Here is a 23686-nt window from a genome sequence, read left to right on the forward strand (position 1 = left end):
CCTTTTTCGTGCCATGAAAGAAAAAAGAAATTGCAAATAAATAGTAAATTTCAACTTTAGAAAAATAAACTAAACATGAATAACACGAGTGGGTACAGAATTTGTAGAAAGAAAGGAGCCGCCAAATGCAATGGCATTCTATTAGCAAGGATCCCTCATCGAAACATATCAAATCAGCTGAATCAACAAAACAGAAACATAAAATATACGAAGGATACACAGAAGAATGTAATATAAAAAACCAAAGGTTACAAGAAATATAAACATGACTACAACTACTACATAACGTCATCGCTTCCCCCGAAGATGAACAAAATATTGCGATGAGCACGGTTCCCTTGTATGACATGTTGAGCTTCCACTGGACAAATCACTTAATTTCTGTGCGTGTGTACCTAAATGGGTTTCTGAGCAAGATTGTTGGGGATATCACATTCGGAAAAAATCCTCATCTAGTGGCAATCTTTTTGGAGCATTGGTTTGCTGAATGGGTGGCACCTGGGGTTGTAATGAGGTCGTCTGGGTTGGGACGGCAGGTTGGGGTGCTTCCGGTTGTGGAGCATGAAATGGGGCATCTGACTGGGGCGGTGCCTCAGATTGGGGTGCTTGGGGCAGATTGGCCTCTGATTGGGGCGCTTGGGATGCAGAAGCCTCTGACTGGGTTGCTTGCGATGCAGCCTCTGACTGGGGCGCTTGCGATGGGGCCTCTGATTGGGGCTCTTGGGATGGAACCCCTGATTGGGGCGCATGAGGTGGGGCATCTAATGGTGCTCCATTATCCGTAGAAGTTACGGGGACACTTTCTCCCGAAGCAGCCGAAACTGGATTAGCTGGATCACTCTCTGATGATGAAGCGGGAGGCTTATCATCTGATCCTGATTCTGATTGTTGTGCTTGTGGAGCACCTGAAGGTGCTGGTGTGGGTGTAGGGGCTGCTGCTTCTAAAATCAACGGCTTGGCTGGTTGCTGCAGTGAATTCTGAGCCCCTGGAGCTGTTTTCTTTGGCATAGAAATAGGAGTAGCTGAAAGAGACGGCATCCCGGGAGGAAGAATTTCAATCGGTGGTTTCTTGGCAGCATCTGCTAAACTTGTAAGCTTGGGTTCCTCCAGAGAAGCCAAAAATGCAGCAGCAGCATCCGTTTTTGTTGTTGGTGTGTGGTCAACCTCCTTCTGTAGCATGTTATTATTCCAAGTCTGAACCAAGTTCTTCAATGTTGGTCGCCCATGAGCCTGCACAGACAATCCATGAGGCAGTCAGGTCAAAATAATAAACTCAGAGGAAGATGAACAAGCATAAATCACGTCATACATGGGCATGAAGCACAGCCTCAGCGAGCATTCCAGTTTCCTGCCACGCCTTCTCCATGAGGGCATTGTCTCCCAAAACTGCAGCTGCAAATGCTGCTTCACGTCCAGAGCCAACTGATATTAAATTGTTTACCAAATTCTGCAGCGCAAAGCAACTGTATTTAGAATGGACTATCAAAAATTTTCAGAAAGGACTATCAAAATCACGAGAACTAGCATGCAAGAAAAGCACATTCAGATATGAATAACATACACTTAGCCGCGTCAACTCTCCATGATTGGCTAAGCGCAGAGCTTGTCCTCTTAATTCATGACCCTGCAAAGCTCCCTTTACAGAAGCTGCAGCACCCAACCTCTTAAGGGCTTCCCGAGCAATTTCAGCCTGTCCAGTAGCATCTGCAGCATCAATAAGATCCATAAACTCCTTTACGAACTTCACTATTCCTTGGACAGCTTCCAGCATGTTTTCTTTCTTAGTCGTTACAGTTAGAATGTCCTTCAAATCAAATGATGTATTCTCTTGCCCTATGTCCCTGCTGTTGCTCATTGTAAGCAGGCACTGAAGAGCTCTTTTCAAATCACTGCTCTGCATGGCTAAATCAAACTCCAACCTACAAAAAAAGGATAATGATATATACGGTCCAAACTGAGATGAAACGGCTGCTGCTTAAATGCCATGATTCCCAACACATTAACTTTATAGTTGAAAGGCGATTTGCGATCACTACAACAACAAAAGGATACAACAGACTCGAAGTGCCTGTAGGCCAGACAAATCAACTGAAAACTGAACCATGTAAACCACATCAACCTATGGCCACGATGATACATGGTTTTATACTTGACAAAATATAAAAGTAGACCCTCGAAAGCAATGGGGAGAGGGTGAGGTTTTGGGAGGATGGTTGGTTGGAGGGTGGACTGTTGAAAGAGCAGTATCCTAGATTATTCTTTGTTATCGAGAAAGCATAACCAGAGCATTTCAAGTTTTGTGAATTTTTCTCCAGTCATTGAGTTGGAATGTTGATTTCAGAAGAAATTTGAATGGGCTGGAGATAGCAGAGGTGACTGGGTTATTACAGAAGGTGGAAGATGTTCGTTTGATTCAATCACAAGCGGATAATAGGTGGTGGAAACTAGACGGGTCAGGATTTTTCACTTGCAAATCCTGTAACACTTTCTTATGCAACAATGGAACCGTGCAACATTTTCCACCCTATTCTCAGATTTGGAAATCAAAAGCTCCTCCAAAAGTCAAAGTTCTTGCGTGGTTAGTGGCTATTGGAATGGTCAACACGTGATCATGTACCAAAGGCAAAGGTCTTTTATTTGCATTTCTCCTCATTGGTGCAGTTTGTGTAACACTGAGGAGGAGAGCGTTAATCATGTTTTTCTCCTTTGTTCTTACTTGGTACAGCTATGGTGGAAATTGTTCAAGGAAGTTAGAGCTAGTTGGATTATTCCAAAGGGTTTTTTCGAGCTTCTAAGCACCAAGTTTGAGGCTTTGGGAAAGGGGAGGGAAGCTAAAGCTTTGTGGGGCTATTTGGTGTTGGCAGTTTTTTGTAACATTTGGTTGGAGCGCAGTAAAAGAATTTTTGAGGATTATAAGGGAGCAGGAGTAGAGGAACTATGGGGTAGAGTAAGATACTGGGCAGCCCTCTGGACTTCAGTTTCAAATGAGTTAAGGGACTATTCTCTATCTTATATAGTAATGGAAGTGTTAGCAGCCGTAAAATAAATTTGGTTCAGCTTCAGTTACTTGTAAAGTAGTCCTACTTGAGAGGTCTTAGCTAGTTTGGTGGATTTTTTATCCACTTGTGGGTAATTCCTTCTATTGATATAATAAAGTTCCATCGTTTCTTCTCAAAAAAAAAAAAAACAAAAAAACAAAAACAGAAATAATAAGCATGAAAAAAAAAGAAAAAGCAAAAGTCAGCACTATGACATTGAACACACACAGGGTGAGTTTATTTGTGGCATACCTCTTAGATATTCCAGGCAAATGAAGTGCCTCAGTAGCATAACCCATGCCTAGCAAAAACTAAGGCATGAGCACTCATGTATCTGCAGGGAAATAGAAAAGAAAGAAATCGTTTATGTTTGCGATCATATACTTATCACATAGAAGTTAGAACTATGCACATATGTTTTATAGACAAACTAATTTAGCATACATTCTTAACAACTTTATTTGTGAAAAAGAGGGCCCATTACCTATCAATTAGCCAAAGAACGCCATCTCCGACACCCACCACAATTAGAGGCCCAACAGGCCGTTTCTGCTCTGTTGGAAAACGAGTAACTGCCACTGAGACCCCTCCACCACCAACAGCTATCTCATTAGCCCTTCTTTCTTCAAACTCTTTTAGTATCCCTGAACTGTCCCCGTCATTTCTAGACTGTTTCGATAATGTTAAGAAAGGAGGCACAGATGGAGCATGCTGAAATGAGGCTAATCGCACCACCTAAAACAGAAGAAAAAAAAAGAAAAGAGAAATACAACAACAACAACAACAACAACAACAACAAAGCCTTTTCCCACTAAGTGGGGTCGGCTATATGAATTCTAGAACGCCATTGCGCTCGGTTTTGTGTCATGTCCTCCGTTAGATCCAAGTACTCTAAGTCTTTTCTTAGGGTCTCTTCCAAAGTTTTCCTAGGTCTTCCTCTACCCCTTCGGCCCCGAACCTCTGTTCCGTAGTCACATCTTCGAACCGGAGCGTCAGTAGGCCTTCTTTGCACATGTCCAAACCATCGTAACCGATTTTCTCTCATCTTTCCTTCAACTTCGGCTACTCCTACTTTACCTCAGATATCCTCATTCACAATCTTCTCCTTTCTCGTGTGCCCACACATCCCACGAAGCATCCTTATCTCCGCTACACCCATTTTGTGTACGTGTTGATGCTTCACCGCCCAACATTCTGTGCCATACAACATCGCTGGCCTTATTGCCGTCCTATAAAATTTTCCCTTGAGCTTCAGTGACCTACGACGGTCACACAACACGCCGGATGCACTCTTACACTTCATCCATCCAGCTTGTATTCTATGGTTGAGATCTCCATCTAATTCTCCGTTCTCTTGCAAGATAGATCCTAGGTAGCGAAAACGGTCGCTTTTTGTGATCGTCGCTAGATTGCTCCGGTCATTAGTGTGGATAAGTATATAAATGGATAGAGATAGGAAAGCAAACACCAGATGTACGTGGTTCACCCATATTGGCTACGTCCACGAAATAGAGGAGTTCTCATTAATTGTGAAGGGTTTACACAAGTACATAGGTTCAAGCTCTCTTTTAGTGAGTACAAGTGAATGATTTAGTACAAATGACATTAGGAAATATTGTGGGAGAATGATCTCGTAATCACGAAACTTCTAAGTTCCGGAGTGTGGTATCGTCTTGACTTGCCTTATCTGTCTCGTAGGTAGATGTGGCATCTTCTCTGGAAGTACACTTCCTCCATCCAGGGGTGGTATCTTTAACTGGTGGAGATGCACAAGGTAATGTATCAATTTCACTTGAAGCTTACTTGTAGTTTCAGGCTTGGTCAAGCGTGATACAAACCATGTAGTAGGAGTCCTCCAAGTCGCCGAGCTAGGGGATCTGCTGAAAGAGGTGACAGACAAGGTAAGCAATCAGAGCTCGAAGCAATCAGTCCCAGATCAGAACTTTGATTTCGAGTTCCGGCTGATTGTTCACATTCTCCCTATCTTGCAGGCAGCATGAAGGATAAAGAAGAAAAATGAGAAGAGATGATATGGGATACTTTTGCTTTTGAAGAAGTAACTTTCCACAGGCTTATTCTTGAACTGGGCTGGAGGGTTTTCTGGTTTCCTCCAGAGTATAAGGCCGACTGAAGAATTTGAGGGTCAAAACAAGTCCATCAAATCTATAGTACGTTCGACCCTGCTGATATGGGATACTTTTGCTTTTGACAGAGTAGTGGATGTATCGGCACGTGTGCTGTTACGCTTGTCTCCACATGCTTCCTTGTATCCTTCTCACTTGCCCTATATGTTCCTCAGGCAGATGCGGTATCTTCCCTGGAAGCATAAGATGTTGAAGATGAGTACTCGAGAGCAATGCCAGGTAAGTAATCAAGTAAGGGGTTCCAGGCAGTCAGTTCCTGACTGGAAGCTTGATTCCAAGTGCTGACTGATTGCTCTCTTTCTCCTTGTCTTGCAGGTAAGAACAAGGCCAAAGGAAAAGACAGGGAAAAAACATGATATGGGATACTCTTGCTTTTAACCCTGATGATATGAGATATTCTTGCTCTAGTATAGCTTGTTTGCAGAGGTATTATCGGGGGGAAAGAAAGCTGAATATTTCGAAAGGCTTCTTTGGGAGTGCCCTCTCAGATATGAGGAAGGGTTGAGCATTTTTGCAGGTCTGCCTGTTTGTTGGGGATGGAGGTCAACATATATAGGAGTCTCCCTAACAACAAGTAGTAATGCTATTCCTTTACCCTGCTTGGTCATAACACGGTAGTGGGAGCTGCCAGCTTCACATGTTTTAACTCTGTCAGAGCACTTTGAAAAAGTGGTCTGTGGTATCTGGAAAGCTGATGTTGCGTGTAAAGATTACAGACAAGCTTTATCCAAGGAGATCCGGCTCTTGAAGTTGGGAAAGTGGTGCCTCTTCGGTTTTCGAACAAGCAATCCTGTCGGAGATCTGGCTCTCGAGATTCGGAGAACGATGCCTTTTTGATTTTTGAGAAAGCAATCCTGCTAGGGGCCTGGCTCTCGAGATTCGGAGAGCAGTGTCTCTTCGATTTTTGAGAAAGTAATCATGTTGGGAGTCTGGCTCTCGAGATTCGGAGGGCGGTGCCTCTTCGATTTTGGAGCAAGCAATCTTGTTGGGAGTGTTTTCTCGAATGTGAGAAAAGGTTGGGCATGTTTGCTAGTCTATCTTGCCACGAAGCACAGAGGTTGACACACAGGGACTTTCCAATTATCCAGCAGTGGTACTGTTCCTTTACCCTTGTGGGTAATAATATGGTAGCTAGACCTTCAAAATTTATGTGTCTAAACTTTGTTAGCGTTGTTTTTTTGCTATTCTTTTACCCTTCTTGGTCAGAGCGGTGTAGTGGGAGCTGCAAGCTTCACGTGTCTTAACTTTGTCAGAGAACTTTGGCAAAGTTATCTGTGGTACCCATGAGCTAATGTTGCGTGTGGGAAGTGGGTGATTGAACAGTAAGATTCATGTGCTTTCTACTTCACCAGAAATCTTCGACATAATGATCATAATTTCCGCAAAGCTGACAGGTGCTGACAAGGCTGGAAAAGTAGGTGCCTCTTCGATTTCTGAGATCGGCCCTCGTGGTCTCTGAGCAGCCCAGCTTTTGAGAAAGCAAGCGCCTCTTCGATTTCTGAGATCGGCCTTCGTGGTCTTTGAGCAGCCCAACTTTTGAGAAAGCAAACGTCTCGTGGTCTCTGAGCAGCCCAGCTTTTGAGAAAGCAAACGCCTCTTCGATTTCTGAAGCTCCGTCGAGTGCAGATTTTTATAGAGGCTGGCATTAAGTTCCAAAGCACACTTGAATCTCCACCAGTAGAAGCTCCATTCTTGCACTTCTAAGATCTTGATTTGTCCGACCTCTTCTCTCTTCAACACCTTTGAAAATGTCTGACCCCTTCGACCGTCGTTTTGACTTGAACCTTGTTGAAGAGGCAGCCACGCCTTATCCAGACAACATATGGCGCCCATCCTTCGTCTCCCCTACTGGTCCTCTTACCGTTGGGGATTCCGTGATGAAGAATGATATGACCGCTGCGGTAGTGGCCAGGAACCTTCTCACTCCCAAAGATAACAGACTACTTTCCAAACGGTCTGATGAGTTGGCTGTTAAGGATTCTCTGGCTCTCAGTGTTCAGTGTGCAGGTTCAGTGTCTAACATGGCCCAACGCCTATTTGCTCGAACCCGCCAAGTTGAATCATTGGCGGCTGAAGTGATGAGTCTCAAACAGGAGATTAGAGGGCTCAAGCATGAGAATAAACAGTTGCACCGGCTCGCACATGACTATGCTACAAACATGAAGACGAAGCTTGACCAGATGAAGGAATCTGATGGTCAGGTTTTACTTGATCATCAGAGATTTGTGGGTTTGTTCCAAAGGCATTTATTGCCTTCGTCTTCTGGGGCTGTACCGCGTAATGAAGCTCCAAATGATCAACCTCTGCTGCCTCCTCCTTCTAGGGTTCTGTCCAGTACTGAGGCTCCAAATGATCCCCCTCCAGTGCCTGCTCTTTCTGGGGCTCTACCGACTGCTGAGACTTCTCCTAAGCAACCTTTGTGAGTGGAGCATGTAGGTTGAGGTAGTATTCCCTTAATTTCCCGAGTGAGGAAAACTTCTCGGTTGGAGACTTGGAAAATCCAAGTCACTGAGTGGGATCGGCTATATGAATCTTTGAACGCCATTGTGCTCGGTCCTGTGTCATGTCCTCCGTTAGATCCAAGTACTCTAAGTCTTTTCTTAGAGTCTCTTCCAAAGTTTTCCTAGGTCTTCCTCTACCCCTTCGGCCCTGAACCTCTGTCCCATAGTCGCATCTTCTAATCGGAGCGTCAGTAGGCCTTCTTTGCACATGTCCAAACCACCGTAACCGATTTTCTCTCATCTTTCCTTCAATTTCGGCTACTCCTACTTTACCCCGGATATCCTCATTCCTAATCTTATCCTTTCTTGTGTGCCCACACATCCAACAAAGCATCCTCATCTCCGCTACACCCATTTTGTGTACGTGTTGATGCTTCACCGCCCAACATTCTGTGCCATACAGCATCGCCGGCCTTATTGCCGTCCTATAAAATTTTCCCTTGAGCTTCAGTGGCATACGGCAGTCACACAACACGCCGAATGCACTCTTCCACTTCATCCATCCAGCTTGTATTCTATGGTTGAGATCTCCATCTAATTCTCCGTTCTTTTGCAAGATAGATCCTAGGTAACGAAAACGATCGCTCTTTGGTATTTCTTGATCTCCGATCCTCACCCCTAACTCGTTTTGGCCTCCATTTGCACTGAACTTGCACTCCATATATTCTGTCTTTGATCGGCTTAGGCGAAGACCTTTAGATTCCAACACTTCTCTCCAAAGGTTAAGCTTTGCATTTACCCCTTCCTGAGTTTCATCTATCAACACTATATCGTCTGCGAAAAGCATACACCAAGGAATATCATCTTGAATATGTCCTGTTAACTCATCCATTACCAACGCAAAAAGGTAAGGACTTAAGGATGAGCCTTGATGTAATCCTACAGTTATGGGAAAGCTTTTGGTTTGTCCTTCATGAGTTCTTACGGCAGTCTTTGCTCCTTCATACATATCCTTTATAGCTTGGATATATGCTACTCGTACTCCTTTCTTCTCTAAAATCCTCCAAAGAATGTCTCTTGGGACCCTATCATACGCTTTTTCCAAATCTATAAAGACCATGTGTAAATCCTTTTTCCCATATATATATCTTTCCATCAATCTTCGTAAGAGATAGATTGCCTCCCTGGTTGAGCGCCCTGGCATGAACCCGAATTGGTTGTCCGAAACCCGTGTCTCTTGCCTCAATCTATGCTCAATGACTCTCAACATTTAATCAAAATAGTAAATGATTTGATTCATAGCAATTGCATTTTGGCCCCAACTTCTCTAAACTGTCCAGCTATTACAATATTATGCCAACCCGCTCAAAATAAAAGATGAAGAATTCAACTTGGATTAACTAAACCAACAATCTTACAGAGTCAAATAAAAAGGGATTATTTTGTTACCAATAAAGAATTGTTTGCGAAATTTTCTTATTAATTAAACTTAAAATTCAAGTAATATCTTAGAACCAAGAATCAGAATTTTCCCATATTAACCAATTTTTAGTGTATATGAATATATCAATATATGTCCAATTTGATTAAAAAAATTCCAAGCACATTGACATAGAAGTTTCCAGAAAAACTCTTTACAGATCTTATATGCTTTCTCACTGAAAACAAGGCACCGCTGCCAAATAAAATGTGAGAAAAGAGAAATTTGTATCTTTCTATCTAAGGCAACAAACCATCAGCACAGAGTTCTACTTTTGGGAACTCCTTTTACCTGTAGCATCGGCGGCCTCGGTGCTATCCTTTCTTGTGTAACAGATTGCGGACCTTCAACTGCGATTAGTGCTAGTTCACCATGCTCAGCAAGGGCTCTTGATTGTGCCTCCTTTTGCTTCATTTCCTCTTTCCTCTTTCTGGTTTCAATATCAACAGGTGCAACTCCAGCATCCACAAAAACACATCTGCAAAATGCACATGAAAAAGCACAGTTCATATGTTGTGCCATTTTTTATTGCCTTAGTATCAATTCAATCTACTCTGCATTCTTATTGTTGAGGTAAATTGGTCCAAAGAATCACGACAAAGCACAATGGAGTTGAAAGACAGCAATAACTTTCTTGACACCAGTATTACAAAAGCAACGAAAACTCAGGTCCTAATGTCCTTAGTTCATATACAGTTATACCTCAGCACTCAAAAACCTGAGTTTTAGTTTTCTTCAGCCTAAGGCTATGGTACATTAACTGAATCAATTATTTTATTTTTTTGTGCATAGCTTTAGCTTTGATAAATTTGAGTTTTTGTGTGGGCCCACATGTAATATCACAGTCAGACAAGTTTTAGAGGCTTTCCAAGATCAAGTTACTAGAAGTTGAGATATTCTATTGTGTTGTGTCATAAATTAACAAAAGTTTTTTCCTGATAAAACCATTCTAATCTATTCCAAGAACCTGTTATAAATGTAAATACAGAATTTTTGGGACAATCACTATATCTTACTCAATTGTGGTTGGTGTAATGACAAATAACTGTCGCCTATGCCAAACTGCACCAGTAGCGTAAGGAATTGCGACATCTCCCAGATATCTATATTGCGGGCGCAAAGAAGATATGACAATGTATTTCTGATATGCAAAAGCACAATACTCAACCGTTTGATCCCATGCTGTCCATTCTGGTTGAGGAAGTAGACCACCAACAGGTTGAAAAGTTTCCCAACTGCATAGTCAGGAATCACTTCAGATTAAAAGGAAAACTTATCTTGATCTTATATCCACATACACCCATTAAAAAGCTTTTACACAAAGCACTGAGCCCCCTTTAGCAATCAACATTTAAAATTTATTCCAGGATGGGCCAGGAAGGTGAAAGTGAGACAAGTTTGTGTTCAAGTAATCTAAATTAAAATAGGCAATATCTGCAAGCACTAGTTAAAAAGAAAAGTTCAAGCATCCTCAATGAAGGAGTTGTGAGGAACACTTAATTCACATTTCTAAAACACAAAAGTGATGAGCTATATCAAATAAAAATCCTTTTTTTCATAAGCTATGAAGGAATGAAGAAACCCATTGCCTGTATAGCTGAAAGTTTTATGGTGCAGCCTCGGCAGAAGATGATATATGGGAAGAAAATCCATCATCGAAAGTGGAAAAAGAAGAATGCCCAGCACTTCCAAATCCAGACAAGGGCATGGATTGAATTGTTGAAATAGCTGTTGCGGCGATAGGGCTAATTCTCCGAGATATTCGATATGCAACACCAAGAAGTGCTCCTCCATGCAAGCCAATGACCTAGAATAGAATTTTGAATTAGAAAGGAACCTTAACTGTCAAACTTGCTACACATTCTACACCAAAATATCCGGCATTTCTAGTGCCAGATGCAACTTACTTTCCCGAACCGCTTACTGAGAGAACTGAGTAGGAATCATGTGGAACAGTTGTACTAATGTGCTTCTTTATCTGTTTGACTTGTAACGTTTCTGGTGACTCCCCCCTAAGCCTTCCTGCTTCCGACAAAGAAGCATTATTTCCAAGAGATGGATTTGCAGTCTGGGATAACTGAAAGTTCAGTAGCTTAAGTTCCCTTTCAATAACATATACAGCATTATGCTCTCGACTCCCTGATGGTGTTGGTAAGGCAGCTACAGCTGGAAGCGATCTTGGGTCAAACTCGCTGATAATGACCCCAACATTGGTTCCAGTAGCAACAAGGTGGGACTGTAAAGGATGCGCGACCATACAGTATACCTGTGATACAGTGAAGTGTAAGTGTCTGATAAGAAGTTATACGATGAAAAACCTAAATAAGCATAAGAGTGACTTACCCTAATTTTCTTGTTTGGTGCAATTACTTGTGGAGGGATTAGTGAAGAAAGCTCACACAATGGCCTTGTGAGTGCAGAATAAGTTGGATGTTCAATAGCCCTGAGAAAAAATTTAAACAATTTTTGGTGAATTTCACTAGGAATGGAAGAAGAACAAAAAAAAAAAAAAAAAATAGATGCCAAACACAGATCTCGTAAGTACGTTATGCCCAACTTTTTCAGTAAAAAAAAAAGATTCTGATCATAAATCGACTGTTTTATAGCCAAAAATATTAACTGATGGAAAGTTGTAATGGGAACCCACTAGATAGAAAATTTTGTGCATACCATATACTGGAATCTTTAACACAAGTCAATATATCAAGGTTTGGTGCACAAGGGTGGCACCAGGATGCCACACTATGGCAAGCAAGTTTTGGAACAGGCTTAATACGCCACAATTCCTGAAAGAGAAAAGCAGACGAAATATATAATCAAATTAAAATAAACACCAACATTCAACAGAAAACCAGTTGCACTTCACAAAGCCTTTTCTTAAACATTGGAATACCTTAAAGGAAACTGTGTCCCATATAGCTAACGTCTTATCTGCACCAATAGAGATAAGCTGGGGAGCACCTCCAATCACTCTAGAAAGCTCAACAGCCACAACACCACCATCATGAGCCTGTCATAAAAGAAATGGCCTATAATCAAATCTCCATTAGTTCAAGTATGTCATCCAGAAAAAAAAAATGTACATGCATAAAGATCCTACATTCAAGCACGCAGAAAGAATGAACTGAAAGAAGGTCAATTCATGGAGTTCAATATAACAGAGATTTTTAATTATTTATAGGAAACACATTAACTCCGCCTATGTAATTTTACATTGCCGGTCCCAAGCCCGGATAAAGGAGGAGGGGGAGGGCGTCAGGTAGTCGACAGCCGGCACTCCATGATCACGTCGAATCCTTATGAAAATGAATCCAGAACAAAATCGCGCTAAAGCTAGGGCGTCACCCGTAAGTGGCGCGCTGTGTGGCCCGAGCACAGTGATAAGTGAGCAAGGGTCGCTGTATCTCCATCGGCACCCGGATGCAGTGTTAAATGAGCAAGGGGGCCGTAGAAACTTCTTTTCGAACGACTCCACTCAAAGTTGTTTGGGAGCATATGCTCCTATCAACTTTACACGGGACACACAAAAGAAGTACTTTGATCCTATTAGACGGGGGAGGGTGAAGAAGCTAGGACAGAAGGGTAGAGTTCAAGAGAGCAAAATGCGTTTAGGAACGTGGAATATAGGAACCTTAACGGGAAAATCTATGGAAGTAGTGGAAGTTATGGTGAGGAGAAGGATAAATATTATGTGCCTACAAGAAACTAAGTGGGTTGGTAGTAAGGCAAAGGATCTAGAAAACTCAGGGTTTAAACTTTGGTATTCGGGCACAAATAGAACGAGAAACGGTGTTGGCATCATCGTGGACAAGACCTTGACACAAGATGTTGTAGATGTCAAGAGGGTAGGAGATAGAATCATGGCAATCAAGATTGTAATAGGACAAGAACTTATCAATGTGATTAGTGCGTACGCACCTCAAGTAGGGTTGGATACGAGTTCGAAGGAGAAATTTTGGGAAGACCTTGGAGACTTGGTGCAAGGAATTGCTCAGACGGAGAAGTTATTTATAGGAGGAGATCTAAATGGACACGTGGGCAGGGAGACAGGCAACTATGGAGGTTTTCATGGTGGCCATGGTTTTGGAGAGAGAAACGAGGATGGGGAAGCTATCTTGGATTTTGCAATGGCATATGATCTCTTCTTAGCCAACACCTTCTTTAAGAAGAGAGAAGAACATGTGATCACCTACAAGAGTGGGTCGTCAAAAACACAAATAGATTTTCTTCTAATGAGGAAAGGGGATCGTATAACTTGTAAGGATTGCAAAGTTATACCAGGAGAGAGCGTGGCTAATCAACATCGCTTGTTGGTGATGGATGTACATATCAAAAGAGGGAGACAAAAGAACAAGACTTGGAAGTGCCCAAGGACTAGATGGTGGAATCTAAAAGAAGAAAAACAAGCCATTTTCAAAGAGAAGGTAATCACCCAATGTGTGTGGGATAGAGAGGGGGAAGCTAGCCAAATGTGGGATTCCATGGCTAGTTGTATCCGAAAAGTAGCAAAAGAGGTATTAGGAGAGTCCAAGGGCTTTGCCCCACACCAAAAGGAATCTTGGTGGTGGAATGAGGAGGTACAAACAAAGGTGAAGGTTAAGAAGGAATGTTGTAAAGCCTTATACAAGGAGAGGACCGATGAAAATGGTGAAAGGTATAGAAAAGCGAAGCAAGAGGCGAAGAAAGCGGTCAGAGAAGCTAAGTTAGCGGCTTACGACGATATGTATAAACGACTAGATACCAAAGAAGGAGAGTTGGATATCTATAAACTAGCTAGAGCAAGGGAAAAGAAGACAAGGGACCTAAACCAAGTGAGGTGCATCAAGGATGAGGATGGAAAGGTTCTTGCTACAGAGAACGCGGTTAAAGACAGATGGAGAGGTTATTTTCATAATCTTTTCAATGAAGGACATGAAAGGAGTGCTTCTTTAGGGGAGTTGAGTAACTCAGAAGAGTGTAGAAACTACTCTTTTTATCGTCGAATCCGGAAGGAAGAAGTGGTTGTAGCTTTGAAGAAGATGAAGCATAGAAAAGCAATAGGCCCAGACGATATACCAATCGAAGTGTGGAAAGTTTTGGGAGAGACAGGTATAACATGGCTCACTGACCTTTTCAATAGGATTTTGAAAACGAAGAAGATGCCAAATGAGTGGCGAACGAGCACTTTGGTGCCTATCTACAAGAATAAGGGCGACGTACAAAATTGCATGAACTATAGGGGTATTAAGTTAATGAGTCATACAATGAAGCTCTGGGAGAGAGTCATTGAGCATAGATTGAGGCAAGAGACACGGGTTTCGGACAACCAATTCGGGTTCATGCCAGGGCGCTCAACCATGGAGGCAATCTATCTCTTACGAAGATTGATGGAAAGATATAAAGATGGGAAAAAGGATTTACACATGGTCTTTATAGATTTGGAAAAAGCGTATGATAGGGTCCCAAGAGACATTCTTTGGAGGATCTTAGAGAAGAAAGGAGTACGAGTAGCATATATCCAAACTATAAAGGATATGTATGAAGGAGCAAAGACTGCCGTAAGAACTCATGAAGGACAAACCGAAAGCTTTCCCATAACTGTAGGATTACATCAAGGCTCATCCTTAAGTCCTTACCTTTTTGCGTTGGTAATGGATGAGTTAACAGGACATATTCAAGATGATATTCCTTGGTGTATGCTTTTCGCAGACGATATAGTGTTGATAGATGAAACTCAGGAAGGGGTAAATGCAAAGCTTAACCTTTGGAGAGAAGTGTTGGAATCTAAAGGTCTTCGCCTAAGCCGATCAAAGACAGAATATATGGAGTGCAAGTTCAGTGCAGATGGAGGCCAAAACGAGTTAGGGGTGAGGATCGGAGATCAAGAAATACCAAAGAGCGACCGTTTTCGTTACCTAGGATCTATCTTGCAAAAGAACGGAGAATTAGATGGAGATCTCAACCATAGAATACAAGCTGGATGGATGAAGTGGAAGAGTGCATCTGGCGTGTTGTGTGATCGCCGTATGCCACTGAAGCTCAAGGGAAAATTTTATAGGACGGCAATAAGGCCGGCGATGCTGTATGGCACAGAATGTTGGGCGGTGAAGCATCAACACGTACACAAAATGGGTGTAGCGGAGATGAGGATGCTTCGTTGGATGTGTGGGCACACGAGAAAGGATAAGATTAGGAATGAGGATATCCGGGGTAAAGTAGGAGTAGCCGAAATTGAAGGAAAGATGAGAGAAAATCGGTTACGGTGGTTTGGACATGTGCAAAGAAGGCCTACTGACGCTCCGATTAGAAGATGCGACTATGGGACAGAGGTTCAGGGCCGAAGGGGTAGAGGAAGACCTAGGAAAACTTTGGAAGAGACTCTAAGAAAAGACTTAGAGTACTTGGATCTAACGAAGGACATGACACAGGACCGAGCACAATGGCGTTCTAAGATTCATATAGCCGATCCCACTCAGTGACTTGGATTTTCCAAGTCTCCAACCGAGAAGTTTTCCTCACTCGAAAAATTAAGGGAACACTACCCCAACCTACATGCTCCACTCAAAAAGCTTCAACATACAAGCTTCAACAAAAGAAAATTCAAAGAACTTAGCGAAGAAGGCTTTGGTGTATTTAACACAATACGTTGAAATGAAGGAAAACTTATTTATTGATATCCCCGATAAGCTACAAATATGTACATATACATGAGTCAAAATAAACAAACAAGTTGGAGCCTTCACAAAGGTTGCTTAGGAGAAGTCTCAGCAGTCGGTAGAGCCCCAGAAAGAGAAGGCATCGGAGGGGGATCATTCGGAGCCTCAGTACTGGACAGAACCCTAGAAGGAGGAGGCATCAGAGGTTGATCATTTGGAGCTTCATTACGCGGTACAGCCCCAGAAGACGAAGGCAATAAATGCCTTTGGAACAAACCCACAAATCTCTGATGATCAAGTAAAACCTGACCATCAGTTTCCTTCATCTGGTCAAGCTTCCTCTTCATGTTTGTAGCATAGTCATGTGCGAGCCGGTGCAACTGTTTATTCTCATGCTTGAGCCCTCTAATCTCCTGTTTGAGACTCATCACTTCGGCCGCCAATGATTCAACTTGGCGGGTTCGAGCAAATAGGCGTTGGGCCATATTAGACACAGAACCTGCACACTGAACACTGAGAGCCAGTGAATCCTTAACAGTTAACTCATCAGACCGTTTGGAAAGTAGTCTGTTATCTTTGGGAGTGAGAAGGTTCCTGGCCACCACCGCAGCGGTCATATCATTCTTCATCACGGAATCCCCAACGGTAAGAGGACCAGTAGGGGAGACGAAGGATGGGCGCCATATGTTGTCTGGAGAAGGCGGGGCTGCCTCTTCAACAAGGTTCAAGTCAAAACGACGGTCGGAGGGGCCAGACATTTTCAAAGGTATTGAAGAGAGAAGAGGTCGGACAAATCAAGATCTTAGAAGTGCAAGAATGGAGCTTCTACTGGTGGAGATTCAAGTGTGCTTTGGAACTTAATGCCAGCCCCTATAAAAAGCTGCACTCGACGGAGCTTCAGACATCGAAGAGGCGCCTGCTCAGAAATCGAAGAGGCGTTTGCTTTCTCAAAAGCTGGGCTGCTTAGAGACCACGAGGGTTGATCTCATAAATCGAAGAGGTGTTTGCTTTCTCAAAAGTTGGGCTGCTTAAAGACCACGAAAGCCGATCTCAGAAATCGAAGAGGCGCTCGCTTCCTCAAAAGCTGGGCTCCTCAGAGACCACGAAGGCCGATCTCAGAAATCGAAGAGGCACCTACTTTTCCAGCCTTGTCAGCACCTGTCACACGCACACTCAACTTTGCGGAAATTATGGGTATTCTGTCGAAGACTTCTGGGGAAGTAGAAAACACATGAATCTTACTGTCCAATCACCCACTTCCCACACGCAGCAATAGCTCATGGGTACCACAGATAACTTTGCCAAAGTTCTCTGCCAAAGTTGAGCACGTGAAGCTTGCAGCTCCCACTACATCGCTCTGACCAAGAAGGGTAAAAGAATAGCAAAGAAACAGCACTAACAAAGTTGAGGACATAAATTTTGAAGGTCTAGCTACCATATTATTACCCACAAGGGTAAAGGAACAGTACCACTGTTGGATAATTGGAAAGTCCCTGTGTGTCAACCTCTGTGCCTCGTGGCAAGGTAGACTAGCAAACATGCCCAACCTTTACTCACATTCGAGAAAACACTCCCAATAAGATTGCTTGCTCCAAAATCGAAGAGGCACCGTCCTCCGAATCTCGAGAGCCAGACTCCCAACATGACTACTTTCTCAAAAATCGAAGAGAGGGTAAAGGAACAGTACCATTGCTGGATAATTGGAAAGTCCCTGTGTGTCAACCTCTGTGCTTCGTGGCAAGGTAGACTAGCAAACATGCCCAACCTTTACTCACATTCGAGAAAACACTCCCAACAAGATTGCTTGCTCCAAAATCGAAGAGGCACCGCCCTCCGAATCTCGAGAGCCAGACTCCCAACATGATTACTTTCTCAAAAATCGAAGAGACACTGCTCCCCGAATCTCGAGAGCCAGACCCCCAGCATGATTGCTTTCTCAAAAATCGAAGAGGCATCGTTCTCCGAATCAATCGAAGAGGCGCTCGCTTTCTCAAAAGCTGGGCTGCTCAGAGACCACGAGGGCCGATCTCAGAAATCGAAGAGGCACCTTCTTTTCTAGCCTTGTCAGCACCTGTCACACGCACACTTAGCTTTGCGGAAATTATGGGCATTCTATCGAAGACTTCTGGTGAAGTAGAAAGCACATGAATCTTACTGTTCAATCACCCACTTCCCACACGCAACAATAGCTCATGGGTACCACAGATAACTTTGTCAAAGTCTCTGCCAAAGTTGAGCACGTGAAGCTTGCAGCTCCCACTACATCGCTCTGACCAAGAAAGGTAAAAGAATAGCAAAGAAACAGCACTAACAAAGTTTAGACACATAAATTTTGAAGGTCTAGCTACCATATTATTACCCACAAGGGTAAAGGAACAGTACCACTGCTGGATAATTGGAAAGTCCCTGTGTGTCAACCTCCGTGCTTCGTGGCAAGGTAGACTAGCAAACATGCCCAACCTTTACTCACATCCGAGAAAACACTCCCAACAAGATTGCTTACTCCAAAATCGAAGAGGCACCGCCTTCCGAATCTCGAGAGCCAGACTCCCAACATGATTACTTTCTCAAAAATCGAAGAGACACTGCTCCCCGAATCTCGAGAGCCAGACCCCCACCATGATTGCTTTCTAAAAAATCGAAGAAGCATCGTTCTCCGAATCTCGAGAGCCAGATACCACATACCACTTTTTCAAAGTGCTCTGACAGAGTTAAAACATGTGAAGCTGGCAGCTCCCACTACCGTGCTATGACCAAGCAGGGTAAAGGAATAGCATTACTACTTGTTGTTAGGGAGACTCCTATATATGTCGACCTCCATCCCCAACGGACAGGCAGACCTGCAAAAATGCTCAACCCTTCCTCATATCTGAGAGGGCACTCCCAACGAAGCCTTTCGAAATATTCAGCTTTCTTTCCCCCCGATAATACCTTTGCAAACAAGCTATACTAGAGCAAGAATATCTCATATCATCAGGGTTAAGTATCCCATATCATGCTTTTTCCCTGTCTTTTCCTTTGGCCTTGTTTTTACCTGCAAGACAAGGAGAAAGAGAGCAATCAGTCAGCACTTGAAATCAAGCTTCCAGCCAGGAACTGACAGCCTGGAACCCCTTACCTGATTACTTACCTGGTATTGCTCTCGAGTACTCATCTTCAACATCTTATGTTGCCAGGGAAGATACCGCATCTGCTTGAGGAACAGATAGGGCAAGTGCGAAGGATACAAGGAAGCATGTGGAGACAAGCGTAACAGCACACATGCCGATCCATCCATTACTCTGTCAAAAGCAAAAGTATCCCATATCAGCAGGGCCGAACGTACTCTAGATTTGATGGACTTGTTTTGACCCTCAAATTCTTCAGTCGGCCTTATACTCTGGAGGAAACCAGAAAACCCTCCAGCTCAGTTCAAGAATAAGCCTGTGGAAAGTTACTTCTTCAAAAGCAAAAGTATCCCATATCATCTCTTCTCATTTTTCTTCTCTTTATCCTTCATGCTGCTGCAAGATGGGGAGAAGGTGAACAATCAGCCGGAGCTCTGATTGCTTACCTTGTCTGTCACCTCTTTCAGCAAATCCCCTAGCTCGGCGACTTGGGGGACTCCTACTACATGGTTTGTATCGCGCTTGACCAAGCCTGAAACTACAAGTAAGCTTCAAGTGAAATTGATACATTACCTTGTGCATCTCCACCAGTTAAAGATACCACCCCTGGATGGAGGAAGAGTACTTCCAGAGAAGCTGCCACATCTACCTATGAGACAGATAAGGCAAGTCAAGATGATACCACACTCCGATACTTAGAAGTTTCGTGATTACGAGATCATTCTCCCACAATATTTCCTAATGTCATTTGTACTCTAATGTCATTTGTACTAAATCATTCACTTGTACTCACTAAAGGAGAGCTTGAACCTATGTACTTGTGTAAACCCTTCACAATTAATGAGAACTCTTCTATTCCGTGGACGTAGCCAATCTGGGTGAACCACGTACATCTTGTGTTTGCTTTCCTATCTCTATCCATTTATATACTTATCCACACTAATGACCGGAGCAATTTAGCGAAGATCACAAAAAGCGACCGTTTTCGCTACCTAGGATCTATCTTACAAGAGAACGGAGAATTAGATGGAGATCTCAACCATAGAATACGAGCTGGATGGATGAAGTGTAAGAGTGCATCCAGCATGTTGTGTGACCGTCGTAGGCCACTGAAGCTCAAGGGAAAATTTTATAAGACGGCAATAAGGCCAGCGATGTTGTATGGCACAGAATGTTGGGCGGTGAAACATCAACACGTACACAAAATGGGTGTAGCAGAGATGAGGATGCTTCGTGGGATGTGTGGGCACACGAGAAAGGATAAGATTGAGAATGAGGATATCCGAGGTAAAGTAGGAGTAGCCGAAATTGAAGGAAAGATGAGAGAAATCGGTTTCGGTGATTTGGACATGTGCAAAGAAGGCCGACTGACGCTCCGGTTCGAAGATGTGACTACGGACAGAGGTTCAGGGCCGAAGGGGTAGAGGAAGACCTAGGAAAACTTTGGAAGAGACTCTAAGAAAAGGCTTAGAGTACTTGGATCTAACGGAGGACATGACACAAAACCGAGCGCAATGGCGTTCTAGGATTCATATAGCCGACCCCACTTAGTGGGAAAAGGCTTTGTTGTTGTTGTTGTTGTTGTATAGGAAACACATTCTATTCATAAAAATGGACGAAATACAATGATATACCACCAAGAAGAATTGCACCAAAAGGAATATCTTTAAAATTCCTCAACAAAGATGCCCAATTGAAATCTACAGTTTGATTCAATAAAACAAAGAAATCTCACAATCCAATTTGACCAGGCCAACACCAACCACTGGTGAAGTTTACATTACCTCAAAATATTGGACATCTTAAACCCGTTTCAGCAAACAGGGTGTCACATTTCCTTATAAATTTTAAAAATATATGACAACATCGATCAGCCTAGGTTTCAAATCTGCATATAATTTTCATACCACAACCATAATATGGAAAAAATAATGCATCAGTAATCTAACCTAATAGTTGTCAAAGAAAAATAAGAGAAATATGACAAGAAAAAAGAGATAATTGCCTTTAAACTTAGTTTCGGTATGAGTTCTTGTGAATCTTGACCATGATCTGCACTCCAAACTACGAGCAAACCATCACTACCCCCAGAAACCAGAAGTGCCTGCAATAAAGTTTAGATATAGAAACAAGAAGCATTTAAACACATGCATCCAGTACGTTGATACTGATGAGCACTCATAACAACCCAGCATCTCAATATTGTAATTCCTAGATTTTTTTACAACCTGCATCATGCTGCAGAGTGAATGGAAAAATTACTTTCACCAAAGTGTTAAATGAATGAACTTGAAGAATAAGGAGATAATAACATTTTATGAAGCTCCAGAGGCACAATCAATGTAATACATCAAGCCACCTATGGTATTTGAACACTCAGACACAAACTAAAATAGTAAATAAATAATAATAAAAAAAGTTCACAAAGAAAGATAGCATAAACACATGCAATAAAGCAATTTGATTTCATCTTTTAGAAGTAAAAATCTACCTCGCCAGAAGAAGCCACAAATGTCATCAAACAAGCTATGGATCCTTTATGACCTCCTGTGTATCTTCTTACAAGCTGCAGGAAGCAAGTATATCACTCAAAGCGAGGGATAGTTATAGCCAGCATGTTAGAAAATTTGGAAAAACGCAAACCTTCCATGTCATCATTGAAAGTACTCTAATAACACCATCTGATCCACCAAAAGCAACAAGAGGAACATCCGCAACAGCGGATCTAGAAAGGAATTCCATACTGCAAGATCCATAGAGGGAAACAAGAAACAGAGCACAAAATATGTCAAAAACAAAAACAAAACTCGAAGTTTGTTAATCTTATTACGAAAAAAAATAAGAGAATCAGTGTTAAGGTATTATGAATGCCACTTCTTCAAATGTATGAAAAATATACATAAACATACAGAAAAATAGTAATGACTTACCAGAGCAGTGATTTATTGTCAAGCTCCGATTTCGGTACATCACGGCCTCGCATTGTTACCAAGTCCAAAAATATGGCTTTGTTTTCACAACAAATGACAAGAAAATGTCTTCCTTTAGTTGATGGGCAGGAGAACTAAAAGCTGATGCAACATTACTGACAGCTGTTGGAGCCTCAGCAGCTGTAGAGCGGTTACACCAAACTTGCCAATAGCGCACGTCATCATCAAAGAAGTTTACCTGCTTAACACTTTAAAGGAAGCATATGCCCTCAGTGTGTGTCTAGGTTTCAATAAAGAGAAATGGACAATAATACAATTGCAGTGGTCTATTACCTCCCTCCACGAATGGCTTCTGTGGGCTTCCCTTTAGACTCTATCAACCAAAAGCAAACACAACAATTAAAGATATATATATATATATATATATATATATGTATGTATGTATGTATGTATGTATGTGTGTGTGTGTGTGTGTGTGTGTGAGATTCTCTGGTTTAACAGTGGAAGTTTAGAAATCTTAAACAACTACTGAGACAAACTAGCTCTCTTGTTGTCCAAATATCATATTTTGCCAGGGTTCGAGCTAAAGATATGAAACAAAACAATTGAAAGACGACAACTTTCAAACTCACATAAAAATCTGTGCATTGATCTTAAGTTTAATTGTGCCAGTCATTGATTTAAGAGCAGCTAATTATAACACCTCTGAGATTTCCCGACCAGAAATTATAGAATCCCAACTGGATAAACTGAGTTCGACGTTGATGCTTAAGTTGAACAGTACATTACCTTATCTTACACCATAAGGCAATCAATGATGGATATGGTTCTGCTGAGTAAATGCAAGAACTAATAGAGTTAACTCTGTCCGAAATCGCATATCTAGTTTTACAAATGAAATGTTAGCGAAATTGGCAGTCTTCAGTTATTCAATGTACTTCTGCAAAAGCATTTAGCTTCTCTAAGCTAGATTTTTCCAATTAGGTCTCAGAATTTCAGAAGCAGCACAAAATTGAACACAATTCCAATCGACTTTCACGAGCCTCGCAGCAACTAAATCCAAATTTCAGGATTAAATACCTGATTCCCCCTCCGCGAGCTTCTCCAACTTGGCGCCAACCAAACGCCTCTGATCGACGCCGCCAGCTTTGAGCTCGTAAATCACCTAATTCGAATCCATCACAGTCGAATCACGAACACGAAGTGTATAAATTGAAGAGACAAGAAAGAGAGAGGGGTACCTGACGGTGTTCCCAATTCCAAACGGAGACGTGATAGGAGGCGTCGGCGGTGACCAGCCATGGATGCGTGGGATGCAACTGAATCTTGACGATCTTCTCATTCGTCGGCCGGAATGCTCGTAACCGCAACATTTATCTGATTCGATTGAAATGCGAAATCGATCGAAAAGCAGCTTACTTGCTCAAGTTTGAGATCCAACAGCAAATTTTCTTACGCCCTAGAATTTGAGAGAAGCAGCAGAAGAAGACGAAGAGAGATGGTCAGTGGAATTCAAACTCCAAATGCCAAATGCAATGAGATCGGACCTCCTTTCTTTTTCTCTTAATTGCAGCGACTTCTGCCGTTAATCTGTTTGTTTTGACTACATCACAAACGGACCTTTTCTTGCTGTGAACAAATTTCCCGCTTTCTTCTTTTATTTTTCCTGCTAAAAGCTTCTGACAATTAAATTTTAAAAATTTATATTTTCCATCAAGAAAAATTATATTTAAATTTTTTTGTAGTACAAAATTATATTTAAATATTAATTGTTCTATTTTTATATTAGAAAAACAAATATTTATATTTTTTTGTCAAATAAAAATTCATACCTGAGAATTTTCATTCAGGAATTTTAATAGATTTATAAATTTGTAAAATTTGATGAAATTTATTAAAAGAATTAAAATA

At 42.1% G+C, this 23686-nt stretch overlaps 2 pseudogenes; both read right to left on the minus strand.

Moving 5' to 3' along the window:
• Window positions 1-37: 37 nt before the first annotated feature.
• On the minus strand, window positions 38-23433 carry LOC126584367 (uncharacterized; annotated as a pseudogene).
• On the minus strand, window positions 3804-4341 carry LOC126585232 (uncharacterized; annotated as a pseudogene).
• Window positions 23434-23686: the final 253 nt, after the last annotated feature.

The sequence above is a fragment of the Malus sylvestris genome, chromosome 10 (assembly GCF_916048215.2).
Source record: "Malus sylvestris chromosome 10, drMalSylv7.2, whole genome shotgun sequence".
Classification (NCBI taxonomy): Eukaryota; Viridiplantae; Streptophyta; class Magnoliopsida; order Rosales; family Rosaceae; genus Malus; species Malus sylvestris.